The sequence below is a fragment of the Dendrobates tinctorius genome, unplaced genomic scaffold (genome assembly GCF_039654945.1).
Source record: "Dendrobates tinctorius isolate UK_male_01 unplaced genomic scaffold, ASM3965494v1 ptg000126l, whole genome shotgun sequence".
Lineage (NCBI taxonomy): Eukaryota > Metazoa > Chordata > Amphibia > Anura > Dendrobatidae > Dendrobates > Dendrobates tinctorius.
Window position 1 is genome coordinate 15305412 of NW_027361794.1, and position 20203 is coordinate 15325614.

Genomic DNA, 20203 nt, shown 5'->3' on the forward strand with positions numbered 1-20203 from the left:
ATTTATAATAAATACTGTGCCATTACGGCCTCCTAAGAGCATGACCACATCAAGTGCAATCTGTACCTGAACATTGCTGGATCGCTCCCATGAAGCCAGATGAAGCAAGTGCAGATGAAGGCCAACCAGGACCCCCCACATGAGATTGCCTTGGCGCGGCGGGGTGGCTCAATTAAATTGATCAATTTTTTTGCTAAATATCTCATTTTTGAATACAGTCGGATATTATGTGCATGTGCACTTCAATTTATGCGTTCTAGCCTTAAGCAGTGCTGGCTTCCCCCCTATTTTCTTATCATTGAGGTTACCACAGGTCACTGAGGCTGTGTTCCCAGCCGTGACAATGAAGTGCGGTGACCTCGGTGGGATCACCACTCTCACAGTCTCACGGTACAGCGGTGAGTTCACCAGTAGAAATTTTTTGTTAACTCACCGCTGCACAGTGAGAGTTTTTATCATTGTGCTAGCAGTAGTCACCATAGTTCAGGGACCCGCTCGATGCAGTTCATTCTTTCTTGCTTTTTAGCATAAACAGTCACATGATGCCACCATTCATGCTGAAGAGCACATGTCGTACAGATGGATTACGGCGTGGGACACTATGGATTCCAGCCATCCCTCCATCCAGCCACTACTCATCCATCCATCATCCATCCCTCATCCAGCTATCTATCCAATCAAACCTCCATACATCCCTCCATCCATCTATCCCTCATCCATCCATCTGTTATCCCTCATCCCTAATCCATCCATCCCTCAACCATCCTTCCCTCAACCATCCATTCAGCCATTCATCCATTTTGTCACACTCACGCCCTGACTGGTGGGCGCGAGCCAGGGGGTTGTGGCCCCACTGTGCCACAAACCAGACAACCCTGGAAGGGGTGTGACTAAGACACTGGAGCCTCTGATAATGAGGTCAGGCTTGTGCAGCAGGCAGCTGCCAGGTGCCACTCCAGGGTGGTGTCTGGCTGTGGCTGCTGATACCACTTGGGGAGATGGTATTGTTGATGGGCAGAAGTAGCAGACTTGCATGTGGGCACGGCTGAGACACAGGGCAGGCAGGCATGGCTGAGACAGAGGGCAGGCGGGCACGGCTGAGACACAGGGCAGGCAGCATGGCTGACACACAGGGCCGTAGAGCACGGCTGAGACACAGGGCAGGCAGGCTCGGCTGACTCAAAAGGCACAGGGACACAGGCAGGAAGGAGTGGTGCATGAAGGAACAGGTAGAAACCTGTTCACACAGGAGGTGGAGAACTGCAAGGCTGTGGTGAGGAGCTGCGATTAACAGCAAGAGTCTTTGCAGAAGCAGAACCGCAAGGGTGCGGAGAACAAGCAGAGGCGCAAGAGTGCGGAACAGGCAGACCCGCAAGAGTGCGGAGTACAGGCAGAGCCGCAAGTGTGCGGAGTACAGGCAGGGCTGCAAGAGTGCGGAGCAGGCAGCACCGCAAGAGCACGAAGTACAGGCAGAGTCATGAGAGTACGGAACACAAGCAGAGGTAGGACTAAGTTCAGACAAGGTAATGGTATGAGACAAGGTACAGGGACAAAGACACAGGGAGCCAGATCTACTTCCTCCTGGTGGGCAGAGAGGACACATGCAAAGCAAGGCAAGGAACAATAGCCAAGGGATCAGGATATTCTGCCTCCTGGAGGGTGGACAGAGAGGTACAAGGCAAGGTAAGAAACTATAGTACAAAGATAGAGATATTCTGCCTCCTGGAGGGCGGACAGAGGTACTAGGCAAGGTACAGAGACTAGGAATAAAGCCTCCAGAGAAGGTGAAACATAGGACAGGACCTGGCTTACTCAGCAACAAGACACTGAGTTAAAGCTTTGCTCAGACAGCTGCCACCAGGTGGAGCAACTAAAATACTAGAAGCCTCTTGCTAATTGGTCAGGGACACATTAGACAGGTGCACCCTAATTCCATAAGAACCAGAGTGTTCTGGCGCAGTCCCCTTATGCACACAGCCAGGGAGCATACAGAGAGCAGGCAGGGAGCAGGAGGCATACTGCTTGGAGCTGGCAGCGGACAGAACACACAGCAAGGCCTGGAGCAGTGAGTAAGTTGGTGTGTGAGGGATGGGAGGCCATGCAGTGATGCCAGCAGGGTTGTTACACATCCCTCATCCATCCATCCCTCATCCATGTAGCTAACCATTCCTCCATCCCACGCAGCCTCGATGAACAGCGGTAACCTCGATGTCACCGCTAGCCATTGATGCTGCGCTCGCAGCAGCACATTCTCCCAGTGGCTCTCAGCCTGGACGGGCATATCTTGGCACCATCCAGGTTGAAAAATGTTTATCCCCAGACATGGATTACGACGTGGAACAAGACGACGGACAAATGGGGATATGGTTGTTTTTTTATTTTTGTTTTATTACAAGAGACTAAAGCTTCAATGGAATGGGCGCTAGGTGAGTATAAGTGTATTTATTATTTATAAATAAAAATAGAAAAGTGTGTTTTGTTTTTATTTCAAATAAAATACTTTATTCTGGGGCTGTGTCTTCATTTACCAGGTAACTATAGGACTAGTAATGGATAGACACCTCTCCATATCTAGTCCATGGATGTGATGTCACCAGACAACAGAGAGGTGACATCAACCCCACAAATATGAACCCCACTTGCCACCACCACAGGGTAAGTGGAAAGAGCCAGACAAATAATAGATGCGCCTTTTCTGGGCTGCTGTGGGCTGCTATTTCCAGACTGGGGGGCCATATCCATGCTCATCTCAAATTATAAAAATATCATTATAAATAACCTCATAAAAACTAGTATTAAATGGGATGTTAAGATGTTCAATAGTTAATATTTAGTAATTTTTTAAATAAAATATCTGTCATTTCCTTGAGCCACTGTGGTCTCATAGTATTCAGCTTCTAGATCCAAAGGACGTCTTTCCTGCTACGCTGTTCCTAGCGGTTAAGACTGGAGTAACCTTAGCTCCTGATGTGGAGTCGATAGCACAATCATATGCCGCCATATAGTAGCCGTCCGGTAACTGGTGATAATTCCCTCATGTGTGGGGTCTATTTGTCTCCAGAGAAATCACACGTTACATTCCACACACAACACTGTGTAGAAAAGGCGGCACGGGGTAATTGTGCCAGTAGTGAGGAGGAATAATGACGGGAAGGTCACTGACTGAGGAGAAGTCTCCATGTAGCGTCTGCACTCCGGAGATCATGTGACCCCTGACTCCTCCCCTCCTGTGACCTCATCACAGGTCCTGTGCGCACAGAGCGGCCATATATGTGGAGTGCGGCTCTGCGGGTGGAGGTAAGTGGTGGAGAGTCCCCATTACTGAGTGCGGGTGGAGGTCGGTGCCGGAGGCTCCATTATTCTGTATGTGGAGTGCGGGTGGAGGTCGGTGCTGGAGGCTCCATTATTCTCTATGTGGAGTGCGGCTCTGCGGGTGGAGGTCGGTGCTGGAGGCTCCATTATTCTCTATGTGGAGTGCGGCTCTGCGGGTGGAGGTCGGTGCTGGAGGCTCCATTATTCTCTATGTGGGGTGCGGCTCTGCGGGTGGCGGTCGGTGCTGGAGGCTCCATTATTCTCTATGTGGAGTGCGGCTCTGCGGGTGGAGGTCGGTGCTGGAGGCTCCATTATTCTCTATGTGGAGTGCGGCTCTGCGGGTGGAGGTCGGTGCCGGAGGCTCCATTATTCTCTATGTGGGGTGCGGCTCTGCGGGTGGAGGTCGGTGCTGGAGGCTCCATTATTCTCTATGTGGAGTGTGGCTCTGCGGGTGGAGGTCGGTGCTGGAGGCTCCATTATTCTCTATGTGGAGTGCGGCTCTGCGGGTGGCGGTCGGTGCTGGAGGCTCCATTATTCTCTATGTGGAGTGCGGCTCTGCGGGTGGAGGTCGGTGCTGGAGGCTCCATTATTCTCTATGTGGAGTGCGGCTCTGCGGGTGGAGGTCGGTGCCGGAGGCTCCATTATTCTCTATGTGGGGTGCGGCTCTGCGGGTGGAGGTCGGTGCTGGAGGCTCCATTATTCTCTATGTGGAGTGTGGCTCTGCGGGTGGAGGTCGGTGCTGGAGGCTCCATTATTCTCTATGTGGAGTGTGGCTCTGCGGGTGGAGGTCGGTGCTGGAGGCTCCATTATTCTGTTTGTGGAGTGCGGCTCTGCAGGTGGAGTCTCCACAGCAGAACTGTAGCAGGTAAAGACCCCAATATCCACAGGTGTCCCTTCTAATTGGGGGGAAACTATCACCACTAATAATCCTCGGACAGTTCTGACAAACACGGGAAAGTGCCCCTTTATGGAGGTGACAGAAAGTCTGTTTAGTCTCTTTAGCTTCATAGTATCAGCTCTAATCCAATGGTGAGAGAGCGATTTACCCTGAAGAGTCACAGATTGTGGGGTTGTTATGAAATGTTATATTTAGGGGGTTTTGTGTTGTCTCCTTATAAAAATCACAATGGTTTTGATCCTTTTCCGCTAATAGATAAAAGCGACCCAACTATGACGAGAACCAAGGAAACCTGTATTAGGCCGGAGTCGCACACAACGACAAAAAAATCTGTCCGATTTTTACAGACCCAAATTGCATAAATGTTTCCTGAACAGTGATCCGTCTGTCATCCGATTTTCCTGCGATGATGCGATTTAAATCGCATCTAAGCATCCGGTTGACATCCGTCTGCAAATATTTTGTCTGAGGCTACCAAAATGGACAAATAGCGGTTTTTAGGCCTGAAACTAATTTAAATCATCATCCAGCCCTATATTTATTGGCTCTACAACTGGTGGGAGCCTCCTAACTTTGCAATAGAGTCTGTGCTTGGATTTGGTTAGGTCTGCTTTGTGCTAAACATGACAGACCGGCTGACTTTTAACACCACTGAGCGTGTTCTTTTCAATTGGGTTATATCCCGACATTTTGGTGAGCCCTACCCTGTGATTGTTGATCCGTGGAGGTGTTCTTCATGGTTTTTTTTTTTATACTGGTGCCAGTGAAATTTGCATGCCAATGCTCCCTGCCAATCCCTGATGCTATTTCCTGTCACCTGGAGAACTCTTGTGATTTTATCGTAAGTTGCACGTGTGGTTCGTTTTTAATCCGTTTTTTTTTAATCGCACCCATAGACTTGCATTGGCAAGTCCGATCCGAAAATCGGTGACTATCGCAGCATACTGCAATTGTCTCGGCCCATAACATTGGTACGATTGCAGTGCTTTTTTTTTTTTTTTTTTTTATCACATTGCATTTGTCAGATTTTCTCGCTATTGTGACACCGGCCTTACTCTCATAGTACAGGGCCTCTTACTTGGTCCCCACACAGTATAATGTTTTGCATGTAATATTTGGAAGACAACGGTAAAATGCCTCCAAAAAACATCATAGCCAGAGGAAAAAACACTGTACATGGAGACTTTGGGATCAGATCATTTCTGTCCGGTGTTTGTGGAAACAAAAAATCTTTTATAAAAGCCTCAAACTTCTGTGTGTGACTCAGACCTGAGATCTAACGTGATAGAAGATTACAGTGCGGGGAAGACAGGAAACCTTCATATAGACGGCCGGTGGGGATGGAGTCAGTGACGGACTCTGGACAAATATGTTTCTAGAGCCGTAGTAGGAGATGAAGATGTCGTCCTCATCATGAAGTAGTTATTCCTCCTGTCCCGTGTAATGAATATCTCCTGCAGTATTGATAATGCCGATTCCAGTGTCGGTAATGAGACGAGAATTAGCGTTATGGAAGATGAGTCTATGAGAAACATATTCAGCTGCCGACTCCGAGGGAGAAACTGCTTGTTGTCTGTGGCCTAAATATATAGGTTTTATTAGTAGATGGAAATAAGGAAACTAAATACTGTAAATAATAAATCTCCTCATATGTTCCCCTTATTATCTCCAGTAATTGTATTATTACACAGGATTTTTATGATGTTACATCGGATCATCTTCTCATTCAGGTCTCTACAATATCGGATCCTCTCAGTGAAGATCTTCTGTATAAAGAATTTTCCTGATTTACCCATCAAAGACGGATATGGACAGAGACAAGATGGCGGAGAGGATATTACACCTCACCCTAGAGATCCTCTTCCGGCTTACTGGAGAGGTGAGAGATCCTGATGACGTCACATTACATCATTCTTATCTATGGGAATAACAGATGGACAGAACTGGAGAGGTGAGGACTCTGGAAATGTCTGTAGTGAGATTTATTAATGTGTCCCTCCATAACCAGGATTACACAGTAGTGAAGAAGACCTCTAGTGAGCGCTGTCAGGACCCTGTGTCTGAGGGATGGGGAAGACCCCTGAGCCCAATCATGGGGCCTCCACCTCACCTTCTGATACATGGTGACATCAATGACCAGAAGATCCTAGAACTCGCCTACAAGATGATTGAGCTGCTGACTGGAGAGGTGACACTGCTGGGAATGCTGGGACATTATACAGTAACACTATGAAGGGATCGGGGGGATGACGGTATCATTGTATGTGTCAGGTTCCTATAAGGTGTCAGGATGTCGCTGTCTATTTCTCCATGGAGGAGTGGGAGTATTTAGAAGGACACAAAGATCTGTACAAGGACGTCATGATGGAGGTTCCCCAGCCCCTCACATCACCAGGTAATAGACAGGACTAAATACACACGGCCTATAATTATCTGTATGTAAAGAATGAATTCAGTCCCTGTATGTGTTTCCTCCAGATCTATCCAGTAAGAAGACAACACCAGAGAGATGTCCCCGTCCTCTTCTTCCACAGGACTGTAAACAAGAAGATCCCAATGTTCCTCAGGATCATCAGGTAGATGGAGAGAGGGTGTCATGAGATCTCCCCTATGATGTGTAGACGTCTGTGAAGGTCTTGTGCTCAGTCTTGTTTTATCCACAAGTCTTATGTTTTATACTTGTGTTATGAGAACAGTGGAGATGGCAGGATTAGGGCTGATCATAGATGGGACTTCTCCATCGGTGATTTTTATAATATTTGTTTCAGGGTGAAGATCTGACCCATATTAATTCTACAAAGACATATGTGAGGGGTGATGAGTGGTATAAAGAGGAGATTCCTACATATGACTACCCAGGTGAGTAGTAACCACTAAATGCATTGATGTTACAGATTCTTCTCAGTCTCTGTTGTAGTCTGGCCATTTCACAATTGTGTGATCACCATTTTGCAGACAGAGCATAACATTCTACTTCATTCAAAAATGTTCAAATTATTTTGTATCATTGTGAAAGCCCTTTTACAACCTGGTGGATCCAACTAACCCTGAAATTTTAAAATGCTGATTCTTACCTGTCCAGAACTACAAAACTAAATGACAGCTTATGTAGAATGTGCTGACAAGTTAGAAAATCATTTGCAAGAAAAATATTAAGATGGGTCTGTAAGAGAAAGCGGAGGGTAATGATGCTGTTGGCTTCTTATAATCCTGATATCTTATTGGATGAATCTACCTTCTCTCCCTTCTGTGCTGCTGAATGTCTCATATGGTCCCTACAAGACCAGGTCCAGTCTTTCTGGCCAAACTTCTCTTTTATGATTGACAACGTGAAATGTGCAGTGAGGCCAAGTGTGAATTTCTGTACAATAACAACAGAGTTTCCCTTTATCCTGAGTTTTCAATCTCTTTTAAAATCTACTAACTTCAAACAGGATTTTGATAAACAACATTATACCTGTGCCATGATATATCTGAGCTGTGTGTTGTGAATTCCCTTGCTCGGACTTCTGAGCCGTAGCTCCCTCTGATGGATGCTGGGAGTAGTGGAGCTGGCCAGGTTGATGGAAGTTTTCCACCTGATGACGTTAATTGGGAATCTGGGATTACTGGCTGGGAGCATATAATTGAGCAGGCTTCCCTTAGTGGTTGCTGGTGATTTCCTCTCTGTGCATTTGGAGTTTTTCTGTCTCCTGCCTGATCTCATGGTTCAGTTAAGTGATTCTTTTGTTAATCCTTTGCATCTAATCTGGTTGTGCCTTTTTTTTGCTTTCTGCTTTGTTGCGAGGGTTCAGCGTACTCCCTGCTGGGGGCAGCGCTGGGCCCCGCTCATATGTTACAGCTTGTGTGAGTTTGCTCAGTCCCCTGTTATGTTAGTATCTTTTGCTTCCAGTTCACACCAGAGTGCTGATCTAGCGGGGGCGAGGTCGTGTGGCCTCAGGTTTTTTGTATGTCAGATGTGTTGGATTTTTTTAGGGTATTTTGCATGATTGCAGACAGTATCTTTTCTGTCCTGTCTAGACAGCTTGGGCCCCACCGTTTGCTCAGTCTATCCTCTGCCTGTGTTTGTGTCTCATCTTGTCTCACCGACAATATATGTTTAGGGGCTGTCTATTCCTTTGGGGATCTGCTCCGGGGCAGTTTAGATTTCACCTTTCTGGCTTTAGGCTTAGTTAGTTCTCCAGCTGTGCCGAGGCATCTAGGGCATCGTAGGTACGCTCCACGGCTACTGCTAGTTGTGTTGATAGGAACAGGGGTCTGCAATTCACTTAGTTCCCAACCTCTCTGGTTTCCTGGTGGCTTAGCCTATTCCTGCCATCCTCCTCGGTGACCCATTCATAACAGCTGTGCCTGGACTATGGCTGTAATATACAGGGTGGGCCATTTATATGGATACACCTAAATAAAATTGAAATGGTGACCCAGATAGGAGCGCTGTACTTGCAGAATGGGCAAAACAAAAATTGGAACAGGACCCTCAGTTTACACAGAACATTATGTTCACTGATGAGGCAAACTTTTTTGGGTGGGTCATTTATATGGATACACCTAAATAAAATGGGAAAGGTGACAGTTTTCTTGTGTAGGGTGTTTTGCATTGAAATCTGCTGCAATGGTCCAGGTACTGCGTTCACCAGACTTCCACACAATTTCTATCCGCTCCTCACGTTTTAACCTCTGTGACATGTCATTGGCTGTAACAAAAGAGTAACTTGTAAATAACTCATGAAAGAATAAAGTTACATTAAAACCAAGCACACCATTGTTTTTCTTGTGAAATTCTCAATAAGTTTGATGTGTCATGACCCTCTTAACTTTGAAAAAGATAAAGTTGGATCCAAAATGTCTGACTTCAAAATGGCCACAATGGGCACCACCCACCTTGAAAAGTTTTCCCCCTCCCATATACTAATGTGCCACAAACAGGAAGTAGATATCACCAACCATTCACATTTTATTTAGGTGTATCCATATAAATGGCCCACTCTGTATATTTGTTCACCCCTGCAGGAGATATGTTGGCATGGCTCGAGCCCTGGTTTCATGGATTCACTCCACATCATAAATTTATAATATGTTTTCTATCATAAGGAATTCAGATTGTGCAGTAATCTCTTGAAATGGGGAGCACTAATACTAATCTTCTGGTCAGTACTCATAGTAGCTCTAATGGTCCACCATAAATAAGCACAACTCCAGTTTAATGTTGGAGTTCTGCCCCAAACATACGCTCTTGTTGAGAATGTGACAGTGTTGCGCCCCCAGGAGTATGGTCGCCACACTGGCTTTGCCTTCCTCCAGGGGAGGGTAATGCCAGGCTTGGAAGCAGTGATGGGTCTCTCCAGCAGTTAACCTAATGCATGCAACACAGTTCCACTCCGGGCCACCAGGGGGAACTCTGAACCAGGATTGAGGGGAGGAGTGCTCTCTGAGGGTCAGGAGAAAGGAGTGGGCAGATAGTGTGAGGAGGTCCACATGTGGAGCGGGGTGGAGGTTGAGCTCCGGGAGGAAAGCTCCCTCACCGCTAGAGCGCAAAGACTGGAGCGTGGTCTCCACGGTGGTACGGATACTAACGGTCCTGCCACAGATACCAGAGTAGTAGGAGGCTGTAAATGCCCTGCTCTCACCAAAGACTTGGGACACAACAGCAATTGAATAGAGAGCCAGGACTCAGGAGAGGAGTCCCGAGAGAGGCTGCAGCTGTCTGTCATACAAGTAAAGTTCTAGGAACATCTGAAGAGAGGCATTTCAGAGTAACTAAGTACTGGAGTGCTTCACACTACAAAGCGCTAGGAAGGAGACTGCACAGCCCTTCTGCTGAGAGAGAATCCTGATCTGCTTCCAGGCTATGGACTGCATATACTCAGTAAAGGTACAGAAACTGCAACCGCTGTGTCTTGTCTGTTCCCTACGCTTCCAGCACTGCTACAACCCCGTGCCAGCTACATCTACACTGCCCTGGGACTACAGCTCCACCTGTGGGGAGCTTTACCATCTAAGCTGCACATACCATCAGTCCCAGTGGATCTGTATACAGCGTTGGCCTAACACCATATTTGCCAAACACCACGGGTGGCGTCACAAACTATTCTACCATTAACTACATCTCCCCATTGCTTGGGTGCCCAGGGCCACGGACCGGGTCACCGCTGCTGTGACACATCCCCCTGACACCGGCCCGGTACCGAGTACCCCACAGCCCTGGGAGGGCGACCCAACAGTTTTTTTTTTTTTTTTCACACTTTACATGTTCATTCTGTATGATAATTTGACTGTGGAGTGATTGGCTTGGCTCACTTATGTGAGTCTGTAACTCACTGGTAGTCTATAAAAAAAAGTCTCCATTACCTCTTCCAAATAAGTTTTGTGTTCCTACCAGGCCCATTTTTCAAATCTGACATGTCACTTTATGTGGTGATAACTTTGGAATTCCTCACAAAGGAGAATAGGAAACAAATGGACATTAGAAAATAATTTTGTAACTTATCTTGAATCTGACAATACCTAGAATACCATACACTACTGTCTGGGTACATAGCAGAGTTAAAAAGGAAAGGAGCACCATTTGGCTATTTGATGCAGATTTGCTGGAATAGTTTGCAGACACACTGTTGCCGAGGGCCCTGTTCGTAGTCGAGCTCAAAAGATGGCCATCACGAACTGGCTTGGCGGTATCTGTTCCATTTTCCAGATCCCATGGATTGCCTTGCTCATCACCTTTTAACCCCTGCATGGATCTGGATTTACACAGAGACCCCCTAGGCTTGGGCCATGGTGTTAACTGCTGTTCTGTGGTGTAAGAGGGCAAAAAGAATATTCATGTATCCAGGTCAGAACCAGGAGGGTAGAGAAAATACAAAATTAGAAGACGTAAGAGTAGTCAGTACTAGTCAGTAAAAGGTCCAGGGTCACAACAAGGAAAAAAAATACACAAGCTGCGACCTGAGCACAGAGGGCTGAACCAGAGGAGAACAAGGCTGTACATGGTAGTTTCTGGCAATATGCTTCAAGCTTTAGAAGGATGTGGTGCTCTCCAATTGGCTGAAGAAAATAGCAGATTACTTCAGCTGGATAGCACACACACCCATACTGCCAAATAGTGCGGTACTATTGGTCTCAGGCACCCTAATCTTAGTGGCTGGACAGACCCTGTGCCTCCCAGGGCTTCTGGTTCCCATGTGTCCTCCATCACTAGTGCCGCCTGCAAAATGAATAAGGCGGCTCCTGGTGACAAAGGCAGACGTCACAGGAGCAGATCTCAGTATCGATGGTACATACCAATTGCAGAAGTTTTAATATGACATAATGGCAGAATACCAGAGTAATAGCAATCCAGATAAAGTGACTTCTTTTGAAAATTAATTCACTGAGGGTTATAATCTATAGCAGTTGTTACTTTTTTGATTCCACAGCCACTTTCCATAAAATTGCACTTAGGGGATGTCGGAGAGTGAAAATTGCAAATATATAATTATATTAATCAACACATAATGTCCAGATTGTGCTCCAGGAGACACACATACTGTAAATTAAGTAGGTTCTTCTCACTTTAGTAATGCCAAATACACTGATGCTAAATGCAGTTTGGGCACATCACAAGGCTTAGAAGAGAGGGGGAGTTTTGACTTTCGGAGAATGGATATTGCTGGATAGGCTTATGGAAGCCATGTTGGTTTTCAAGAGCCTTTGGGACACTAATAATGTGGGAACCTCTCCCTTTTTCCACTGACAGATGATGGACCTGAGTGGGGGCTTGTTTTGGATGGATGAGTAGAAGTTTTTATTAGTATTATTTTCGCCAACATAACATTGTTTGGTGGCTTTTTGTTCCATATTTGGGAGGCAGAATGAACACCACACTCTACTGGATCATCCTAAGAGGTTTTCTATTAGACTGTAAACTGTCATTGTCTTGGTGAATAATTAAATATTTTTACATACGGTAAATTGCCATTTTTATGAACAGTTTAATGTACAAAAGATATATACATTTCATGGATAGTTTATTAAAAAATTATAATTGGTTTTATTCTTGGCAGGTGACTGTATCAGGAGATCAGATGGACAGCTGACATCTTCTTCAATTTTTGAATCAGATGATCTAAAGATCCCACAGGATACAACTGAAGTGAATTCCATTACTCCAGATATAACATCATCCCTTCACAGCAAAGATCTGTCACCTGATCCATTGAAACATGTCCTGTCTTCTGAATCATTACTGACTCTTAAGGAAAATCAAAGTCACAAAATAATCATTATAAAACAAAAAGCAAAGCAGCTATTTTCACATTCAGAATGTGGAAATAGTTGTTCCCTTGAAAAGTCTTTTTTTAAATATCAAAAAGTTCAGTCAGAGGAGAATAGATTTTATTGTTTCAAGTGTGGGAAATGTTTTAACCTGAATTCACAACTTGTTAGTCACCAGAGAATTCACACAGGGGAGAAGCCTTTTTCATGTTCAGAATGTGGGAAATGTTTTAAATGGAAAACAAATCTTGATAGCCACCGTAGAACTCACATAGAGGAGAAGCCTTTTTCTTGTTCAGAATGTGGGAAATGTTTTAAATGGAAAACAAATCTTGATAGCCACCAGAGAACCCACAGACAGGAGAAGTGTTTTTTGTGTTCAGAATGTGGGAAATATTTTAACAAGAAAGTGAATCTTGATAGCCACCAGAGAACTCACACAGGGGAGAAGCCTTTTTCATGTTCAGAATGTGGGAAATGTTTTTCACAGAAATCAACTCTTGCTAAACATCAGAGAACTCACAAAAAGGAGAAGCCTTTTTCATGTTTAGAATGTGGGAAATGTTTTTCAGAGAAATCAACTCTTGCTAAACATCAGATAATGCACACAGGGAAGAAGCCTTTTTCATGTTCAGAATGTGGAAAATGTTTTAACCAGAAATGGATTCTTGTTAGACATCAAAGAACTCACACAGACAAGAAGCTGGTTTAATGTTTAGACTGTGGGAAATGTTTTATACAGGAATCATATCTTATCGCACATCAGAAAACTCAAATTAAGGAGAAACTTGTTTAGGATGTGGGAGAATTTTTACGGTTACTCAAAATCACGTCTTGTTAGACACCAGAGCAGTCACACTAGGAAGAAGCCTTTTTCATGTTCAGAATGTGAGAAACGGTTTAACCAGAGAGCACATATTGATAGCCACTGGAAAACCCACACATTGGAGAATGCCACAACTGCACACAGCTGGTCTCCACAGATTAGAAAGTCTATAGCTGCACAACTAAAAACACCACCTTGGACCTAAATCCCTACTAGGCCATTGCAGGGTTTTTCCTACCTCCTGAGGAACAGAGGGGAAGCTGGAAGACACTGTCAACAAGGGGAATGGAAAGTGCAAAGTAAGATACAAAAACTCTGGTCAAAAAACTAAAACGCATTCATACAGGGCAAAGAAGGCAAGCTAACTAGATCCAAAAATAAAAGGAATAAGTATAAGCTCTCAGAAGCCTAACAGTGGTAGAAGGAAAAGATGCTGGGAGGGAAATCAAACCGACAAACTGCAAGAATAAATCTGTATTTTACCAAGCAGGGTAAACCACTTAGCTGAAGGCCTGGAACTCCTTAATATGCATTCACCAAGAGGTATAGCCATCAAGGAAGTGCAGTGAAGGGAAGGGTGAATGTATGAAACATCACCCAGAATGTGATAGGGCAAACCAAAACGGGAAAATGATAGTTGGAGAGGAGCAAACTTAGAAAGGAAAACAAAGACAATAGAAACCACCAGCATTTCGAGAGGCAAGAAAAGCAGACAGAAGAACCAACCATTCAGCAACAAGTCATCTGAATCTCCAAATCAAGCTATGACAATACCCACACTTCGACGTCACTGATGGAACTCTCTCATCAAGCAAGTATATATCTGGTAACCAGCTTTTTCAATCTCTTCTCTGAATCAACTCCTGTGTGTCTCCACTCCATTCAATGTCAGCAAGCAGTTAATCCCGACTGGTACATATGTGTTTCATCTTAGCAAGTATATATCTGATATATAGTTATTTCAAATTACTTTGCTTGTCCCCTTATGTTGTGAGGTCAAGTAACTTTTCAAAGTGCTTTATGATCCATGTAGTGCTGGACATTTGTTTATCTAACCACAACATTTATTGGGTCCTGCTGTCTCAGTTTTAGTTTGATTGATTGGTAACGAGGAGAAAAAAAACAAGATCTGAGAACTAGCCTGCTATGTATTCAGACCTAGCTTGGGGGAGCATTTATGCAGGGGCATTTATGCACATTTAATCGAAGTACATTTGATCAAAGTATGAGGCAGTTATAACATGGCAGTTAGACAGGGCAGGAGACAGGTAAGACATTTATATACATCTATTCCCTGTACATTTGGATTACAACTCATATTTACCATATGCATTTGTATAATTTTATATCCTGGCAGCTGCATTCACACACATCCACTGCCCTGGCATTAACTCTCTACACTCCATCCATATCGGCCCCTCACGCCTTTCCTCCTATGTATAGAACTCATGCTCTTTTCACATTGTTAAATTGCACAGATCCAGTCAGTCCCACCATCCAACATAAGAGACGCTCCCACAAATCACTTAACCATCTACTCACTCTTTCTATCCTCCTTCTAGTCGCAGGAGATATTGCTCCCAACCCTGGTCCCCCATGTTATAGAAAGTCAACCCCCCCCAACTGCTACACTCTCTTAACCTCCTGGCTCTTACTGAAACCTGGATCCAGCAGAGCAGTGAGACACTACCGCTGCTGCTGCTCTTTCATATGGGGGATTACACTTTTCTCATACCCCAAGATCAGACAAAAGAGCAGAGGCATTGGTCTACTCCTATCATCCAAATGTACCTTTCAGGTTATCTCTCAAGTACCCTCACTTGTCTTCCCTTCTTTTGAGGTCCATGCTGTCAGAATCTACACCCGCTTCTCCATGCGAGTGGCGGTGGTGTATCGTCCTCCCGGCCCCTCCCATCACTTTCTAGATCATTTTGCCACCTGGCTTCCACATTTTCTCTCCTGTGACACCCCTACCCTCATCATGGGCAATTTCAACATCCCCATTGCTCTTCCCCTCTCCCCATCTGCTGCCCACCTTTTATCTCTAACCTCATTTGGCCTTTCGCAGCTTACTAATTCTCCAACGCATGAAAATGGAAACTCCCTCGACTTGGTCTTCTTCCGGCTTTGTGCAGTGGATGATTTCGCAAACTCCCCTCTCCCACTCTCTGACCACAACCTTCTTTCATTCTCTATCAAGAACTGCCAGGCCACTCGGGTCACCCCCACTGTCCATACTTATAGAAACTTACAGACCATTAACACCCAGAAACTTATGAAGAACTTGCAATCTTCATTGGCCCCTATCTCCTCCCTCTCATGTCCTGATTCTGCACTGAAGCATTACAATGAAACACTTCAATGTGCCCTGGATGAAATTGCACCTCCTACACAGAGAACAACATGACACAGACAGCGACAACCCTGGCACACCCTGCAGACATGCTTCCTGCAGCGGTGCTCCAGGTGTGCCGAACGTCTGTGGAGAAAATCCAATCTACATAAAGATTTCATCCATTATAAGTTTATGCTTAGAACATACAACACTGCCCTTCACCTCTCCAAACAAACCTGCTTCAACACCCTCATCACCTCACTGTCCAATAACCCTAAACGTCTCTTTGACACTTTTCATTCCCTGCTCAACCCAAGAGTGCAGGCCCCAACCATGGAGCTTCGAGCTGTCGATCTGGCCAATTGCTTCAAAGAAAAAATTGACCATATCTGACAGGAAATTATCACCCAATCACCTCAAACCATGCACTGTCCTCCCTCCCCCACTGAATCTAGCTCACTCTCTGATTTTGAACCAGTCACAGAAGAAGTAAGCAGGCTCCTTGCATCTTCTCGCCCAACCACTTGCACCAGTGACCCATTTCCGTCACATCTCCTCCAGTCCCATTCCCCTGCTGTCACCACTCGCCTAACTAAAATATATAACCTCTCTCTGTCTTCTGGTATCTTTCCCTCCTCATTTAAGCATGCCATCATACATCCACTACTTAAAAAACCATCCCTCGACCAAAACTGTGCCGATACCCATAGACCTGTCTCTAACCTTCCCTTCACTTCTAAACTCCTGGAACGCCTGGTCCACTCCCGTCTGATCTGCTATCTCTCTGACAACTCTCTTCTCGACCCTCTCCAATCCAGTTTCCGCTCTTTACACTCTACTGAAACTGCCCTCACTAAAGTCTCTAATGATCTATTAACCGTTAAATCTAATGGTCACTATTCCATGCTAATTCTCTTGGATCTCTCTGCAGCATTTGACACGGTGGATCATCAGCTCCTCCTCACTATGCTCCGCTCCATTGGCATGAAGGACACTGTTCTCTCCTGGTTTTCCTCCTATCTCTCTGACCGCTCCTTTTTTGAATCTTTTGCTGGTTCCTCCTCCTCTCATCTTCCACTTACTGTTGGGGTTCGTCAAGGATCGGCTCTAGGTCCCGTCCTCTTTTCTTTGTACACTGTCCCTATTTGTCAATCAATCAGTTGATTTGGTTTCCAGTACCATCTCTATGCTGATGACACCCAATTATACGCTTCCTCTCCTGACATCACGCCTGCCTTTTTAGAAAACACCAACGATTGTCTAAGCGCTGTGTCTAACATCATGTCCTCACTATATCTGAAACTGAACCTGTCAAAGACTGAACTCCTTGTGTTTCCTCCCTCTACTAATGTACCTCTAATCGACACTGCCATTTCTGTGTGTGGTTCCACTATTGCTCCCCAGCAACATGCCCGCTGTCTTGGGGTCATACTTGACTCCGAACTTTCCTTTGCCCCCCACATCCGATCACCGGCTCGCTCTTGTTATCTTCATCTCAAAAACATTTCTAGAATTTGACCTTTTCTTACTTTTGACTCTGCAAAAACTCTTTCTGTTTCTCTTATTCATTCTCGTCTGGACTATTGTAACACTCTTCTAATTGGTCTCCCTCTTACCAAACTTCCCCCCTCCAATCTGTCTTGAATGCTGCAGCCAGGATCATATTCCTCGCCAATCGTTACACTGATGCTTCTACCTTGTGCCAGTCATTACACTGGCTACCCATCCACTCCAGAATCCAGTACAAACTTATTACCCTCACCCACAAAGCTCTCCATGGTTCAGCACCACCCTACATCTCCCTCGTTTCAGTCTTCCACCCTACCCGTGCCCTCCGTTCTGCTGATGACCTGAGGTTAGCATCCTCAATAATCAGAACCTCCCACTCCGGTCTCCAAGACTTTATACGTGCTGCGCCAATTCTTTGGAATGCACTTCCCAGGTGTCACGGTCACGCGTATCTGGACGCAGCGGTTACCGCAAGGCGGACCCATAACACACGTGACCCTGGATACACCGCCTCCAGTGGGGCGCATTTAAATAATAAAACGTGCAGGTGGATACACCGCCTCCACCTGGCGAATTTAGGTATTACACGTTATACAATAATTCTGGAAACCCCGCCTCCAGTAAGGCGAATTTAAATAGTAAGGGGGAACCTGGGAAACATTAACAATGGTGGGCCCTGCGATAGGGAATGGGGACATGGAGACCTCCTAAGCTCCCCTGAGCCAGTGTCCCTGCACTCCTAACATTCCCTATACAGGCTCCGCGCCTGTCGCTGCACGCGAACCTTAACCCCTTGCTCGCCCTGACCCTAAACCCTCACTAGGGAATGGGTCGGTGCGGAGACTAATCCCACCACTGCACTAATAACACACATGAGGAAAGAAGACAATACAGGGGAAACACCACTTAGCTTTGCTCTGTTGCGTACGCTCCTAGCAACAGAGCCCACCACCTGCGTGCATCTTCTCCACCTGGATCCATCACCATAACAGGATCCTTCACCTTAGTGCAGCCTTGGAGCAGAGTCCACCACCAGTTGCTGCTGCTTAGTAACAGAGTCCCAAGGATGAGTTCAGCTTCTGCCACGAAGTCGAGCATGCTTGAGTCCAGCTCAGCAGCCAAGTCCCACATGGTGAGTGCCACTCTCCATAGTCGCCACTCCACCAGTCCATGCAGACACTTCCTGCTGACACCATCACTGCGACCACGCCATGCCAGCCCTTCGTCCAGACACCATAGCTGAAACACGTCCCCCCTGGCTAAGCTGCGCAGGACTCCTCTCCAGCTCCATCCTTCCACCAGGCTCTCAAACTCAGAGTGAACACAATATCACAGGCAGTGATTGCACACCCCTAGCACACCTTTATAGGGAGTCACACCTGATACATAATTACGTGCACGAAAAACCTAAAGTGCAATTCCACTAACCACCACCGGGGACAGTCAAGACACCTTGGAACTTTACAAAGTAAAAAAAGTTCACTTTGTCCATTTTAAAACTGTCAGATCATGACACCAGGTCAATACGTTTTGTCCCCAATCCCTACAATTTTAAGCGTGCCCTGAAAATGCATTTATTCAGATTGGCCTACCGCCTCAACACATTAACCTAATCTATCCCTGTGTGGCACAGTCAATAGTTTTACCATAACCAGGTTCCCCGCATCATGTTCCCACATGCTCTATGCGTCTATCAGCCCTCTGTGTCTGTACTGTTACACACTTAACATTATGGCTGGTCCATACAATTAGGGCAACTGTTACCACCCACCTTTTGTGTCTACCTTTTTTCCTCATAGACTGTAAGCTTGCGAGCAGGGCCCTCATTCCTCTTGGTAACTGATGATCTATGTGATTATTGTTATGCTGTAATGTCTATCGTATGTTCAAGTCACCTCTGAAATGTAAAGTGCTGCGGAATATGTCGGCGCTATAGAAATAAAATGTATTATTATTATCAAGAGATTCATAGATAACGTAGGTTAAAAAAAAAGACAGAGGTTCATTAAGTTCAACTGTTCTCCACCAAATTTAAGTTTTTTTGTCACTACATTTTCTACCAACAAGCTCACCAACATATAGAGCATATGCAAATAACTATTAGGGTATGTGACGAAGCGCATTCTCGCCATCTCCAAAGCGCTGCCAGCTATTGAACACAGGTCAATCTGCATGTGTTCACTGCATTTGTGTCTCCGTACGAGAAATTTACATGCTACGATCTGGAGAGACGCGCCGCATATCCATCTCTGCCAGTGAGCAACCGGCATCTCCGGACACATATTGGGCATGGGATATCTTGAAATCCTATCCACTATGCTGTAACAGCTGGAGGCTGCGGGTTGGACGCTGCACAAGTATTCAGTGTCCATCCCACAGCATTTACTGATCATTTGTACATACCCTAATAGACACACCAAAGACATGGATACCTTCCAAAGAAAAAGAGTGTATAGAGTCTGAAAAAAAGTCTTAAACTACATTAAAAAACAATTAACATTATATAGAAAATTCAACACAGAGATGCACTGGAGGACCACCTGCTGTGTTATATAACTATATGCAGACCAACAAGGAGTAATGTAGAATATGGTAAAAATAAAATATGTACAGTAGATATATGCAAACGCTACCTCATTAGCCGAAATGTTTGCATAGTGCAAAAAAATGCATTAAATATTAATCCTGATTGCATAATGATAACCGGAGAGCAATAAGAAATCTTACGTTTTCTGCAAACTGATTTTATGATTGGACCTGATGTCCCTTATAAACATTTGCCTGGTGCAAAAAAAAAAAAAATATATATATATATATATATATATATGTATCTAATATATAAAGCTCAATGTGTGTGTATGTCCAGGAGTGGCATCCGCACCGTCGCAGCTACAGCCACAAAATTTGGCACAGTCACACGTCTGGACCCCGAGAGCGTCATAGGCTATGTTGTGAGGCAAAATTTTAACCCCCCCACGTTCCAATTCACCAAACAATTTTGCCCCTATCTACATAATGGGGAAAAAGTGAAAGGAAAAGTGTTGGCGGCAAATTGACAGCTGCCAGATGTGAA

At 45.3% G+C, this 20203-nt stretch overlaps 1 protein-coding gene and 1 pseudogene across 1 annotated transcript in view; one reads left to right on the forward strand and one right to left on the reverse strand.

The window, feature by feature from the left end:
• LOC141047277 (uncharacterized) overlaps positions 1 to 20203 on the reverse strand; it is a 1035999-nt gene that overhangs the window by 910243 nt on the left and 105553 nt on the right. The gene's annotated exons all lie outside the window — the stretch shown is intronic.
• On the forward strand, positions 5945 to 19087 carry LOC141047321 (uncharacterized; annotated as a pseudogene).